Source organism: Amphiprion ocellaris, chromosome 18 (assembly GCF_022539595.1).
Source record: "Amphiprion ocellaris isolate individual 3 ecotype Okinawa chromosome 18, ASM2253959v1, whole genome shotgun sequence".
NCBI classification, from domain to species: domain Eukaryota; kingdom Metazoa; phylum Chordata; class Actinopteri; family Pomacentridae; genus Amphiprion; species Amphiprion ocellaris.
In genome coordinates, this window is record NC_072783.1 from 147828 (window position 1) to 163976 (window position 16149).

Consider the following 16149-nt stretch of genomic DNA (forward strand, 5'->3'; position numbering starts at 1 on the left):
GAAATCACACTCTTGACTGGGCTTTGTTGACCCAGCCATCCACCCCCATCTTCTGCACCTTTATGAGACAGATATAAATAGTCACAAGCCTAACTTCTCCCACCCGTAAGGTCTCTCTCAGGTAAATTCAAGCATTTGTACTGTTGGGCATTTGAACAAATGACTGATGCCTTCTGCAATGTTTTCTTTGGGCTGTTGCAGCGGTGCCACCGCTCCACTGCTCTCCACATTTATCTCCACTGTCTGCTTAGCATTTAATCAGCTCCACCTCCATCCACCTGTACGCTGCAGCTCCAGGCTTCTGGGGAAGATGTCTGCTATCATCACTCCCCAATCTCTCTCTCTGTGTTAGATTACATCCATGCTTCAGGGAGTGATTAGGTCAGAGCCAAGACGCCTAACACCGACTGTACTGCTGCGCTGCAGTCTCATATCAATAATCTTTTCTGGCCAAACACTATATAAAAGACAGAAATAACTTTACAAATTGAGCATGACCTCGAGCACAAGAGCTGCAGGATTTTATGCACGGAGAAAAACTTTAAAAAGCCCAGTAAAGCGGCACACAACAGAGGCAGATGCAAGAAAATGAGAAGGAGTGAATAAAACAGAACAAATTAGTGCAATGAACAGTACTTTAGCTTCAATGAAAATGCATGGGAAATACTATAATACTCTGACAGCTAAAGGCTCGTCTCTTCTGGGCCTTAAACCTAAGCTTCTCTAAAACTGACAGGAGACCAGTAAAGGCAGTCAATGCTACTGATGATATGATCCATCTCTAACTTAGATAAACGCCTGCTGGAGATGAAATGTCCTGATAGGACGGAGAGCGGGACGTTAGAAGACTTGATGATGAGAGATAAAAGCAAAGATAACCTTCTGGAGTGCAGCCTAACAATGAAAGCCCTAAATTTAGACATGTTCTACAGCTAAAAGTAGACTGAGCAAAAATCTACAACTTGACTGATAAAAGACAGCTCCGAATAAAGAACGAATCTGAAACACTGAGGCTGTTGCTTATGTGCTTGTTGCTGATAATGGTGTTAAAGTGATCCCAGTCTTCCGTTTAATGTGGCCAGTCTGGAAGAAACTCTGAGACACCAACACTTAATATCCAGGTCACAGTGTCAGAGAAGCTGCCAGCATCACTGTGTTTCAACGAGACACAAAGCGGTGTCATCTGCATAGCAATTAGACCCGATTTTATGCTTACAAATGATCATGCTTACAAATTACATGCCCTAAAGGAAAGAATGCAAATTTAAAACAATGCAACCACGAAATTGAGCCCTGGGGAACAGAGGCGAGTGAACAGAAGCAGACATGAACCAGCATTTCTCCAAAACTCTTTATTAACTCTTTATTACGGGAACATATCCATTAGAAGTTGGAGTCTGTGTTTTTCCAGACAGTTTATTGTAAGGTCGGCTCTGTCGAATGCAGAATATTAAAATCTAAAATTCTCCAGCATCAGCAGCAAACGGAGGATCATCTGAAATCTTAAGAGCACAGTTTCATAGTGTGAAGAATTTATCAAGTAGGTTATTTTTATTCATAACATGATCTAACATGCCCTAAAATGTTTGATTTTACATTCGGAGTAAAATTGCACAAGAAAGACGGAGATGATTGAGTTTTTTAAACTACACACCAAGAAGAAATATCTACAATAGCAGATTACATTTGACTGAAATCCAACATGGACTTTTGTTTTAGTGTTGGTTTGGTCAGCAGTTTTTTAAGGAAAATAATAATAATCTATCTATCTATAATAATATCTGAGTCTGTTTATGTTGCTTTTCTTTGCGAGATGGGAATTTATTTTGGCGTAGACGGCCATGCAGATTTTCAATGGGACTGGCAGCACTTATACTTGGATTACTGGGAGTCTGTACCTCAGAATTTATTAGAATGGTAAAATAACTGCATTTATAAATCACTTTTCTCCAGAACAAACTAGACACTCTTATCCAGCTGTAATATTTGGGCCTCTGAGAAAGTTTTGGGTGGTTCTTTTACATCGGATCGTGTTTATTGTGTTTACAGGGAAAGTTCACTGGAACAACATGACAAAGTGACTTTTGTGGCTTAATAAATGTAAAATAATCAGAATTTTCTGACAGATTTAGCAAATTGTGAGATACAAAGGCAATTTTAAAAATTCCAATATGTACCAGACAGTGTAGGTCTCGTTGGCTGGGCTGGTAATAAACACCATAAAAGGTTGTCTGGATATCTTAAAGTTTAATTTTCCATGCCGTCTAAAACACAGATTCTACTATTTTTATCAAAATTCATACAAAAATGCTATATTGGAGCAAAATATTTGTTAGACAGCAGATATCATCCTCTACTGTAGACTGTATGTAGAAGATGGACGCATCCTCTGGATCTGGAAAAGAAAGAAACATGGAAGTGGCCTAAACCTGCATTCTGTCTAATGGCCAGTAGGGGGCGAGGGCAAAAAGAAGTCTGATTGTATAAAAGTCTATGAGAAAATAACCCAACTTCTCATTTGATTTGTTACCTCAGTACACATTTTACTGATGGGTTTATGGTCTAAATCACTAATTTCAAGTCTCTTTCAATACAACATGATGTTTATTTTGTAAATTTTTGTCGTACTTGGTGTAAAATAGATAAAGGGCATGATTTACAGCAGGGCTACCTTGTGATTGACAGGCCACTGCCCTATCACCATATGTATTGTCTTCATGTCAGATTGACCCCTCACTTTTTATTTCCTGTTTCCAGAAGCTAAGATGGCAGCGGTCACCGGCCAGACTCCAGGCTTTACAGCTGTTGTTCACATCACCGTTGATACGTCCATGTTTTATATGAAGGGTTTGGAAGCAGAGTGGTCTAATCCACGTTTTGTAGTTTTAGAGAAAAATGGGTTCAAAGTTTTGTGTTTTTAAGAATGATCTAACATTCCAAGCACCACTGTAAGGCTGCACAGGAGGTCCTTGACTTATATCGGAGTTCTGTTCCTACGGTCTGACGTAAGTCGATTATCGCCGTATGTCAGAACTTCAGTTAAAATATAAACAAGGCCATTATTGCGTCACGATATCAATCAGTATACATGTTTATACAACTACAGTAACGACAAGCAGTCATTAGCTCACTATGAAACACAGCTCGGTGGGAAAATACCGGTGAAAATGTAAACTGTGAGTCTGACTGACACTGGAAGCCATAATGAAGGTAGTGAATATAGAAAAATCCAATGTGGCGGCAAATGGAAACAAAGCCATCTGATAGCGCCGTGTGACGACTGTACATACAGTATTCATCCACTCCACTCGCTGCCTGACGATGTATTCATCCGCTCTGCTCGCCAGCTAGTTCCACTGAACCGGTTCAGACGTAACGCCGTACACAGAAACAACGTAAGTCAGGAACATCGTAAACCGAGGACTTCCTGTATTTAGATTGTGGGTTGGACCGTTTTCCAATAAAGCGCTACAGAAATTCTATAAAACTTAGTCTGGATTTGGGTTAGACCTCTCGGCTTCTAACCATCTCGTATACAGTCAGTGGTTTCTACTGGTGGAACTGGCAAACATGAGAATGGTCAAGACTGCAGTGATGAGGACAACGTTAGAGGACTGGAAAAAATGGGAATGGAATGGACACTGACGCCACAAATAACTTTATCTTGAGATGATTTTATTAGTGCATGATTTAGATTCTCCTGCCAGGCTGCCACCAACACATCATCTCCAGCAGCCCTCTGATGTGTCAGGATCCTTCAGGGAACTCCAGCAGAAATCCATGAACAGCACCTTATCATGCATGCTGCAGTGACTTATCACCAGCATCTCAGCTTTTACCTGTTTTTTTACCCAAACACTGTAATATACTGTATAACCTGGTGAAATGTCAGGAAGGTATGAAAAAATAGATTCCAGCCGGACCTGACAGCAGGTTTATCTGAGCAGCCAGTGATGAGTGTTGAGACTGAACCAGAACAGGAAAACTGTGGGTCAAAAACACACATCTGATGGAAATATAGAGTCAGGTGATAATTCTCGCTGCTAAAATCAATCTATTTCACATGACAACGCCATCTGACCCATTGTTGGTGTTAAAATATCGATCAGTGCAGCTTTAAACCAGGTGTTTGTAAGAATTTTAATGGGATTTTAAAGAGCTCTTCTGGTGAAAACCAAGGTTTTTACTTTATTAACATGCCCATATTGTGTGATTTTTATATGCTGGAACATACTTTATGCGCTAATTAGAAAGCTGACTTCAGAGCTGAACATTTCCACAGTGAACTAATGCTGCTCTCAGAAACATGGATGTAGATTTCAGGGGGTTCATATGTAATAAAATGAGGAACCAATCCTGTCAGCCTGCAGGGTAGGACTTCCTGTGACAATATTCTTCTTCAAAATCAGTTCTCAAACATGTAAGGTTGAATTACTCCCGATTTACAACTTGCTATTGTGCACGGTGGAGTAGTTTTACAGTGTTTGAGCAGTTCTAGGTGAGCTGGTGTGCTCGAGCTGCAGGAAGCCATTTTAAGTCAAGAAGGGAATATTTTTGTAGATAAAAACTTTCTTGAACAGGTTAAATCAACAAGTGCAGGAGAACCTCAATATAATGAATTATCACTGTAGTGATTTCTTTCAATAGTTTCTAAAAGTTGTTCAAATGTCATAAATCCTACGTTTCCCACAATGCAACTTGATTCCTCAATCATTAAGGTGAAGAAAAATGTTTATCTAAAATAAAAGAGTAAAGACTAAAATAAATCCATCTGGAGGCTTTATGAGTTTCCATCATGAATGTACGAGATGAGAAGACATGAAGGCATGAAGGAAATGGATTTATTGATGAGATCAAACACACACACACACCGTTAGGGTTGCCACCTTTCAGAAACGAAAATAAAGGACGCCCATCACGGCTCCTCGGGGCTACGGTTCAGTAAAGTTGGAAAGATATTCACAGATTCAGACTTCTGGCATCAATTACTCGTTAGATATACATTGTCAGAACATAAACGATGCCTCTTTCAAATCGTTGTAAGGTGGACAATGTGCTACAAGCCCAGTTTGATCAAAAGTAGCTGGAGCCAGTTGAAGGCTGCAGTGATTTTGGTGACACTACAGTATATAAGAGTGAAGTTATTGAATATTTGTGTCTCTCTTCGCTGTTGCAGCGGTTTTGCAATTTCCAGACTGTACCTGTTCACTCCATAGACACCAATGTTATTCCTGCAGCTTGAAAGACAGTTACTGTTGATAAAACTGGGCTTGTAGCACATTGTCTGCCTTACAACAATGGGAAAGAGGCACTGTTTATGTTTTGACAACCTATATCTAATGAGTTATTGATGCTGGAAGTCTGAATCTATGAATATCTTTCCAACTTTACTGAACTTGGGGTCACTACCACCCAAGGAGTGGTATATTTATATTTTGAAAAAAGCATTTAGCCATACTTAAAGCTTTAAGTGCTTTATTAACATGAAACTAAGAATTTTGTATTGATTTATGATCACAGATTCTGTCTGAAAATAAGTGTCATCATTTTAAACAGTGAAACCATACTAATAAAATGTAAACAACTGAATGCAGAGAACTGGACAAAGAAATTCTCTACATACATTTTTTTCATCTAAATTTAAATCTTATCTGAACACAATTAATGTATTAACTTATTTATGTGTGTATGCATGTATTTGTTGATTTATTTATTGCTGTTAGCATATCAGAGTTCTGAGTGAGTTTTTCTTTAGACAGGGAAAGTTCATTTATTGATTACATATAGGCTATTAAATAAATGTTTATTAAAAACTAGAAAGCATTAAAAAATATCAAACAACTTAGGCATTTATTAAGTCACTAAAATACTGTAGAGTCTAGGACCACATCAGCATGATTATAAGCATCCTCTGATAAACTAACAACCAGATACTGATGTCTCTCACCATAAGGACTTCAGGAGATGATCAGATGATGATAAACTGTGACCTGCTGGTTGGGTTCTCTCTGTTCTCATGTTTCTTACATATTGATGCTGCCTTACTTCAGCCAGTCCATGAGCAACAGAAAACATAGTTTGTCTCGTACCCACTGCCAGGGGTTCCAGTCTTCCCACTGTCTGTCCCACTGTACATTTGCAGACATTTTTGCTTCTTTGAACGTGGTCGTGTTTCAGGTGTAGACAATTTTCAACGCGTGGGAGCAGCAGCGTCTGTAGCCAGGCAACCACAGACAGGACCATAGGACCGGGCAGGACCGGACAGGACCAGATAGGACCGGGTAGGACCGGACAGGACCAGACAGGACCGGACGGGACCGGGCAGGACTGGGTAGGACCGGGTAAGACCGGGCAGGACCGGGCAGGACGGGGGACACAGAGAAGTCTGAGGTCTATCTGCTGGACCTGGCATCGGGTCCTCGCTATGTGGGTCCTACGAAGATGAAATTGGCTGCCCTTAGTATTTCCTGTGTTTTATTTTGTTCATTATACAGTTTTGATGAGTGTGTGACAGACGTGTACGGGGCATTTATGAAAATACGGAACAATTTGCATCCCGTATTGAATCAATACAGGATGCAGTGATTAATTGTCAAATAAAGGACGATTCTGTATTTTAAGGGACGGGTGGCAACCCTACACACAATGCATGTTTGTAGCTAGCTATAGCTAATATCTGCTCCACTGGTTCTCCTGTTGAACAAACACACATTTCATGAAGAGTCTTGAGGCTGATTTCATGAAAAAAAACACCTAAATTTGCACTTGGCTGCCTCATGAATGCACATCTGTCAACCATGTCTCTGGCTTTCTGTCAACACTTTCTGCATGGCAAAGCTGATTATTTTCTCAGGCTTCAGAGCCACAGAAAACACGATAATATTTCCACAGGCTGAGTATGATATGTTAGAACTGGAGGAACTTAATGTGTAAAACCCTTTAAATGAGTCTGTTTCAGCAGCACAAAGTTAACGGTGATGTTTGTGGTGTGCTCGAGCTGCAGCCAACAGGAAGTAGTGAGTGGAGCATCACATTTAAACTATTTTAAAGGAGGAAAATGATTATTTTCATGGAAGAAAAGCTTTAATTGTGTAACTTCTATACATGGAGATGAGTTTTTTGGGGTCAAATCAGCAACCAGAGGGATTTTCAGGCAGAATATAATGTTCTTAGTGTATAACTTTAGTATCAGACCCTCTGTTGTGTGGTTAACTGTGCTCTAGTTTAGTGTGAATTAATGCAGGAACAGAACCTCCTGCTTTATCAAGATCTGAAATCTAGATAGACGTTGATGCCACTGGCTGTCCTGGACCCAATCAGACATGGAGCTGAGTGTGTGTGTGTGTGTGTGTGTGTGTGTGTGTGTGTGTGTGTGTGTAGGTGTGTGTGTGTGTGTGTGTGTGTACAGTGGTGAGGACAGATGTTTAAACAGCTAGTCATCATCACTGAGTAAATAGCTGGACTAGTGTGACTGTGGGGTGAATATGAAAGAGTGAGACAGACAGTGAGACAAAGGAAGCAGACAAGAGGAAGAGGAGGAAATAAACCCTTCGGCTCATATCAGAAAGCAGCCATCAGGGCTGAATGCAAATTTGTGATTAGCCCACATTTGTGGCATTTTTATCACTCAGTAGCTCTTTGATCGCAGCCATGTGTCGTCTGAGGGGACAGTTTTCCAGAGTTGTGGTTAAAATTCTGGCTGCTCCAAGCGGATGGCTGTGGCCGCCAGGCCGAACACCTTTACCAGCATTCAACTCCTCTGTCCACCCTTATCTTCATCTACTCCTCCTCCTCCTCTAAAGACACTTTGAAAGCAAAAATAGCTGGAGAGCTGAAAGACATGAGAAGTGTCAGATCTGTAAATAAACTGGATCTTTGTGCAGCTTCTTTAAAGCCTGCCAGGTATTAATACATTTCCTCATGAGACAAAGATTGTATACGTGGACGTGTGTGTGTGTGTGTGTGTGTGTGTGTGTGTGTGTGTGTGCGTGTGTGTGCGTGCGTGCGTGCGCGCATGTGTGCATGCATGTGTGTGCACATACGTGTACACTGCATGTGCATGTCGGTGCATGTTTTGCTGTGACAGACAGAAGGACAGCGACTCAGTTGGTTTGTCGTTTCTGCACCCTGAGGCGAAGCTGACAGAGATTTTAGTTTTATTCTGAATGAAATTCCCCTGACAGCTGGTCATGACCCAGACAGCAGAGAGCAGCACACACGCACAGCATCAAACATGCATGGCATCAAACGTGCACAGCATCCAACAGAACAATCAGACGGCTTCTTTTAGACCTTCCAGATGCTACTGGGCTGATTGGGTCAAATTCTGTAATTGGTTCATTTTGTAGAGTTTGTGACGTTTAGAAAAACACGTTAGTTTTCCAGTGACTCAGTGAGGCAGCAAGGATGTTTTGGGCCACAATGTTTCACAAGATAAAGACAAAAACAGCCTTTTTTAACGGATGGATTGTGCTGACAGAAGCTGTACAGACAGACAGAGATCAGAGATGAGTGTTGGCAGTTAAATTAATTAGTGTTTAATAAATATAAACGCTCCAGAGCGCCACCCACAGGTTTAAAAACAGCATCTCAAGCTGAAATGTTGAGACTTAAGCCGCGATTCCACAAGCACCTACTCGGCGCGGTACGGTTCGCCACTATTGTATTTGACTCGGCTCGTCTCGGTTTAGTTGTTTATCCATATAGCCTCATCGTGGGTGGAGTCGTCATAGCACGGCGAGCCGAAAGTCCCTTAACGTCATTTGTGTGCGACACAAATGCAACATAACGGAGACGATGGTACACTTGCTGCTCGGTCTGTGGCTTTCTGTCAGATTCAAAGTAATAGAAGAGTTGGAGAAAGCTGAGAGCGGCGAGTCGAAACACTCAGGAGACACACAGGAGAGTTTGGGAGGCGATGCAGCAGTATCAAGCTGAAGACAAGAGGATACGAACGAGACGACATATGAGGGTAAGCTAATGCTAGTTCGCTAGCTATAGTGTATCAGTCCTGTGAACGACCCTGTAATGGCTGCAGTTTATCGCTATTAGATATTAAAATATGTATGCTGTGTATGTGTTTCAGGTGGCTCTCTTGTGAGACTTCATGGGATTTACCTGAAGCAGCAGCACATGAGCCTGCAGTGGCACAAGGTGTAGAGGAGGAGGACAGAGATGTACAGGATGCACTGATGCACTACGTGTCATGCAGAAGTTAGAAGTTATTCTTCTCGTTATACTTCTGTTTTTCTGTCCCCAGGCCGCTATTGTTTTCTTTAATGCAATTCTGACAATAAACTTTTGTACCTTTTGCAGATGTGTCTGTGCTATTGTTTTATTTGTGAAGGTTAGCAAGATTACATGACAAATTAAACACCAAAACATTAAAACAGCTGTTTTAAGAATATTCCAGTTTGATAAATCAGTATTGCTTTGGTGTAATTCAGTCAACGGAATTATGAACCATGAAGTAGTTTGTGTTAAAACATGTTAAATCTCATTAAACATAAATGCATTATTAGGGAATACAGAATTGTTTGGTTCAGACTGTTGACTCTTTTCCTACCAGTGTCTTAACAGACAAAATGAAAAGTTATGATGCAATCACATAAGTCACAAAATAGTTCATTAGTCAGCAGCAAAATCAAAACTGTTTACAATGTGCAAAGTACAAACTGTGGTGGGCCTGTCCTACAGTGGAGGGCTAAAAGTAAAACTATATACAACTAAATCTCAAGTCTCTGGGAGGTGGACTCTGGCTGCCCACTGCCTGCACCAGCTGCCCCAGCTGCCCCAGCACTGCCTGCACCAGCTGCCCCAGCTGCCCTAGCACACCCAGCACTGCCTGCACCAGCTGCCCCAGCACACCCAGGAATGACTGAAGGCAGCATTTTGGGCCATCTTCTCCGCTGCAAGGCCGCTTCATTCTCTCATGCCTTGCTGGATCTGAACTGGATCAACAGCTCCTGCAGAAGGCCATGTCTCCTCAGCTGTCGTAGGAAATGCATCCTCTGCTGAGCCTTTTTCAGGATGGAGTGGATGTTTGTCTCCCACTGGCAGGTCCTGAGAGATTGTAATCCCCAGGAGCTTGAAGGACTCCACAGGTATGATGTGATGTGTGTTTAGCCACCCGTCCATTGATTTTCAATCATGATCATGTCTTTGATAGTTTTACTTTAATAAATTTTTGGGACTCTTTACTTTAACTGAAGCACAAACAGTACCTCCTCCACCACAACTAAAAACAATGTGGTGTGAACTTCATTTCATCTTGTGCACATTTTGGAGTTACTAAGAACAGCTGTGTTTTCTTATTTCTATGTATATTTTCATCCAGTCATTCAGTTTCACAGCTACCTAGTGACTATAAGAAGAATGGTTGCAATACTACACTGCACCAGAACGTAAATTAATTAGAGTGACTTACTTGTTAAGTCAATGGGAAAAAAATGCAGCTGCGTGTGTTCTGTTTATGTGTCACTGTAGCTACATGTAGCTTTCATCAGGTGTTCCTGAGCTGGCATGCTGCACAGTTTGCATTTACACCTGTCTGAATTCTTGGTCGTTGGTCTCACTGTTCTGATCATGCTTGCAGGCATTTACACCTGTAGCAATAATAACAATGCGAAAATCAACCATGCTCTATGTTTACCGTGTCTTACCGGTGATAAGAAGTTGCTGTGACGTGCTGGAGGTTGATGTTGACAGGGTCGGTGTCCGAGTTGGTACTGGTGCTAAAGCTGGTGCTGGAGAGGAGGCAGGGAGCTGGGGGCTCCATAACGGAGGTGGAGCAGGCTTCGTATGTGGAAAGGATTCTTGAACAGAAATAAACATTCACCCTAAGTACACGAAAAACACGACATTGTAACTTATGAAAAAAAATAAACCTGTACGACCACTAGCTTAGTTCGTCATGCAGACTTAAGTATTAGCTTCTGAGAGCTAAACATTAGAAACAGCATGCAATACAAGCAGAGCACGGAGCTAGCGCCGATGGCTAACTAGCTAGCGCTGATGGCTAACTAGCTAGCGCTGATGGCTAACTAGCTAGCGCTGATGGCTAACTAGCTAGCTTATTGTCTGCTACAGGAGACGATTATGTTACTTTCTAAATATACTTATTTGCTTAAAGGGAGCTTGCCACCAATGGGATAAATGATGTAAAAATTTCTTGAAGTCACAAAACACTAACCATTCTTGAACGTCTCTAATAATGCAGCAGCTGAGTCTCCCTCCTGTTGCTGGCAGTGCGGTGCCAGCAAATAGCTTCCATTAAACCTCTTCCAACACCTACTGGTTGACCCACGCCGGCCGCTGTGGTCCTTGGTGAACCAATAGTCATTTTTGAGCTTTTTCAGCTTCTCCCTACACTGCTTCATTGTCCTCTTTATATACAGTCTACTGTATATGTGAGCGGCCATCCGCTCAGAGACCTCCTGATAAACTTTCTCCGTGCAGCTCCCTCTGTATTCTTTGGTCCACCACCAAAGACAGAAAAGTCTCGACCTCTTCATTCACCCACGGTACAGGTCTGGCTGTCATATTAAAATTATGAAGAACAGAGAGTTCCGTGAAGAGCAATGCACACCGTCGCTGTTTAGTTTTTTTTAAATGCCGGTTTTGTTTTCGTGCTGGAGTCGCTCTCGTGTGTCGTCACTCCCTGTCCAATCAGTGGCCTGCACTCCTGTCCAATCAGTGGTCTGCACTATATAGACGTCACATCTCGGCTCACTTCATCTCACTTGGAACCTCAGCCGAGAAGGTGCGGAAAATCGTGCCTGATACCATGCACTAATCCATATGGAAACGCTCGCAAACAAAGACGAGCCGAGCAGCACCGCGCCGAGTAGGTGCTTGTGGAATCGCGGCTAAAATGAAGCTGAGCTGAATCAAGCCATGCTAAACTCAGACTGTAAAACAATGATTTAGGAATTTAGTGGAATTTACTTATCTTTACTTGTAAACTTCTGTAAAGTAAATACAGAATGGTCACTCCACCTCAAATACCAAATTTTTAAAATTAGAAAAGTGTTTTTAAAAGATCACGTCTGACCGTCTCATATTTGTCAGTCCTGAAATGTTCAGGCTCATTAATTTGTACATCTGGTCTTCACCAATACAACCCTGCTTTGACAGAATAATACAGTCCAGTTATATGATGGTGCAAGTTTGGTCAAAAATGTCCACATTTCTGTCTACTAACCATAAAACCTTTTTTTCATCCTAAGAGGCAGATTTTTTTTCCCACTGATTGGCACCAATAGGAGGTTTAAATTGTAGAGTATGGTGCCAGTCAGAGGTATATATTATGAGAAAGCAGTTATTGAAATAGCCAATATTAGGATGATCATTGAGCAGGTATGAGGCAAAAAGAAATATCACGGTTTTCCGACTCAAAGCACTTTAAGTGTTTAACAAAAAAACAACAAAAAATGGCCTAAAATATCCAGGTTCAATTTGTCAAGGTGGGTTTGAAGAGTTAAATGCCTTATTTCAGTTGTCTAGAGAGATTAAAAACACAACAGTGCATGTCGGCTTACGTTTTCTTCAGGGAAACACGAAGAAACAATGATTATAGCTGCAAACATCACTGGGTGCAGTACTTGTTTCTCTCTCTGACCTCTAGGGGCATCACACAACCAGTACTACTGCAGAAAATACAAAAACAAGCCCCTCTTTATTGCTGTTAAAAACACCTTCCTAACTAAGAATGGTTTAGAGAACTGAGGATAGAATTCACCGTCAATCTACACCACCGTTCAGAAGTCTGGGGTCTCTTAGAAATGTCCTTATTGTTGGAAGAACAGTTTTTTTTCAGATAGCATTAATTGAATGATAAATCCAGTGTAGACATCGTTGATGTGGTAAATGACTATTGTAGCTGGAAACAGCTGATTTTTAATGGAATATCTCCATAGGGGTACAGAGGAACATTTCCAGCAACCATCACTCCTGTGTTCTAATGCTACATTGTGTTAGTTAATGGTGTTGAAAGGCTCATTGATGATTAGAAAACCCTTGTGCAGTTATGTTAGCACATGAATAAAAGTGAGAGTTTAACTGGAAAACATGGAATTATCTGGGTGACTCCAAACCTTTAAACAGTAGTGCTTGGTGTTCTTCAATTAAAAAAAACAGTTGAGTGCACATAAGTTTCAGGAATATCACTTCAAGAAGACACAAACCAAAGGTTTTATTTGCAACCCAGATAATGACAATAAAGCAGGTGAAGGTCAAAACCCTTGTTGAGATGAAGATAACTGGTCTCCATAAGGACATAGATCACGTATACAGCAGCTGAAACCTTCAACACATCACTCTCTCGGGGTGGAACCACTCCTATGTTGTGTTTCCATGTAGTATTAGTCATAGGATAGTTCACATGTTGAGTACAGAGAGCATGCATAGGATCAGCTGCTGTCTGTAAATGTACTGTCACTGACATAGAAACAGCCCTAACGCCTTCTAGAGGTAAACAACAACACGGAGAGCTACGGGTTTATTATCACACATCTCTACAGCTGATTTCACCACATTCTGACAATACTGGAAGTTACCACAGCACAAAACTGGTCCAGGTCCAGGTTTAGGTCCAGGTCTGGGACTGTAATTCCTAACTGGTTTGTTCTTGAAGCATCCATTTAATACACTTTTAGCTTAAATATTTACGTTCTACACTGGTTATCTTCTGCACATTACTGACAACCGGCTGTGTTTTACTGATGGTAGAAATATCAATAAATACCTGAGCAGGATACTGAGGACATGATAAAACCTCTTTTATCATGTCCTCAGTATCCTGCTCCAATACAATACCTTTTTTTTCTGTTAATTATCACTAATGGTATTTGATATTAAAATATATATGTACAATATCAAATTAGAATTTAATTTGAATTCAGCAGTTTTACCTATTAAATGAAAAGGATATTTGCAAAATTATGATAAATCTGCAAATATATTTTAACAGTCTTTTTATGCCAAAAAAGTCTGTTTTCTTTTTTGAAAAAATCAAAAAGGTTTGATTTTTCACAGTTTACCAGATTTTAATGCTATTTAACATTAGATATGCAAATTTACAGCATATATTTTTTACATTTTATTTCTATTTTATTGATGTCTTCATGCATTTTAAAGGTATGGAATAATCCCCAAAATAAAAAGGAAAAATTCAGCAAAATTACCTTCTTTTACAGTGTAGTTTGAGAAAGGGAAGGATGGTTTTATTTAATCAAAGCCAGTGTTAGCTGCTGTAATATATTTATTCATATTAAATGACGAACATGTTTATGGGATTCAAAGATGTGAAGCTGATTAGAAATGTATTATTTTCTGTGTATTTCCACTCAGCTCCATCCTGTTTTACTGCTGGTGAAGGATGTCAGAACAGGGATTTCAATTATTTCTATAGATTGGCCTTTGAATGTAATAATTGTTTTTGTAATTAGTTTCTGAGACTTCACATCAACTTTAGGGAAATGTTATAATTATTATTATTTAAACTATGTCTGCGTTGCTCTGCTGGTGTTTCAGGATACAGGGCTGTAGATGCTGACAGGTTTATGGCTGAGAAGAATCATCTCTATGATCAAAGGCTGGAGTTAGGCAGGAGATTAGAGGAGGTCATGAAGGTGTGCTGGGGGTTAAAGGCAAACAGAGGGAGGAGAAAAGGGCCATAAAAGACATCCTAAATACAGCCGAAGATTCAGTGTCGTTCCTCCCGTTCTTCAGCGCCTGCTTTCCCTCCGTGGTTGGTTTAAGAGGTGGGAGGTCAGCTAATTATCTGCTCCTGTCAATCCTGGAGGCACTAGAGACTCTGGATCACCTGGGATTCTGATGGAGGTCCTGGACACTAAAACACACACTATCACACACATACACACACACACACACACACACACACTCAAACATACATGCATACATCAGGAAGCAGCAGACGAATGTGCAGCATTTCATTACACTCCTGATTTGGTCATTTATCATCACAGCGAGGTCACAGCGAGGTCACAGTGAGGTCACAGCGAGGTCACACAACGGCTGACACATGTTTATGTCTGCAGGGAGATGGAGCGTCGGCACGTGTGTTTAAGTTGTAAGTGTGTGCGTGCGTGCGTGCGTGCATGCATGCGTGCGTGTGCACATTTGTTTGTGTTTCCTGGATCCAATTCAAGTTAAGCCAATAAATGGAAGCTGTACATTATTAAAGGAGTAGATCTACAGACTGGAAAACACGTCTGAGTTTGACTTAAAGCAACTGATGGAGACAAAAGAAGAGGAAAGTTTGGACATAAAGTTCATCAATTACACTGACCATTTCATTCTTTAAAAAGATGTAGTCAGTGTATGTTCCATCCTCGTCATTTTTTGGCTTTATTTGATAGGTACAGTTTGAGAGGTAGACAGGAAAGTAGGGAAGACATGCAGCAAAGGGCCGGGAGCAGGAATCAAACCCTGGCCACTGCGTCTGGTGTGTTGATGTCACAGAACAGCCAACAGTTGCTCTATAAACCATCTCGTCCATCTCAGCTGTCCACATTCACTGCACTCAGATGGTCTCTGCTTCACTAATTGTGTGATTTTTGGCACCAACTGGCTTGGCTTGTGTTATTTTAGGTGGGTCACTTTAAATGGGGTGAATACTTATGCAGTCACTTATTTTACATTTTATATTAATTTAACTGACATTACCTTTTTTAAAATCTGTTTTCACTTTGAAACAAAACTGAACAAATTCTTGTCAAAAAAGCCAAAATATGTTGATCTTGATTCAGCATTGAACAGCAATGAAAGGGGAAACATCCCAGAGGGGAATTCTGTTTTTAGCCGTTGGGTATTTTTATTGAAATCTGATGAAACAGAAATAAACCAAAAAAAATCCTAAGAAATCCAGCAATAGGTGATGAGGAAATCAAAGAGTCGAAAGCACTAAAACAGAAAATCAACAAAATGTACAAATGTCCTCAAACTGAGGACAGAAAGTCTGTTTCCAGCTGGATTAGGCTGAGTTTGTTAAAGGGCCAAACTCCAAGGGCTTCATTAAAAGGAGCTTCCAAATGTATTTTAATATATGCACACCTCAGATGAATGTTAAGTGTGTTGCATAAATTCCCTCCTTCTTGATAAGCTAATGTATGAACGGACAGCGTGTGA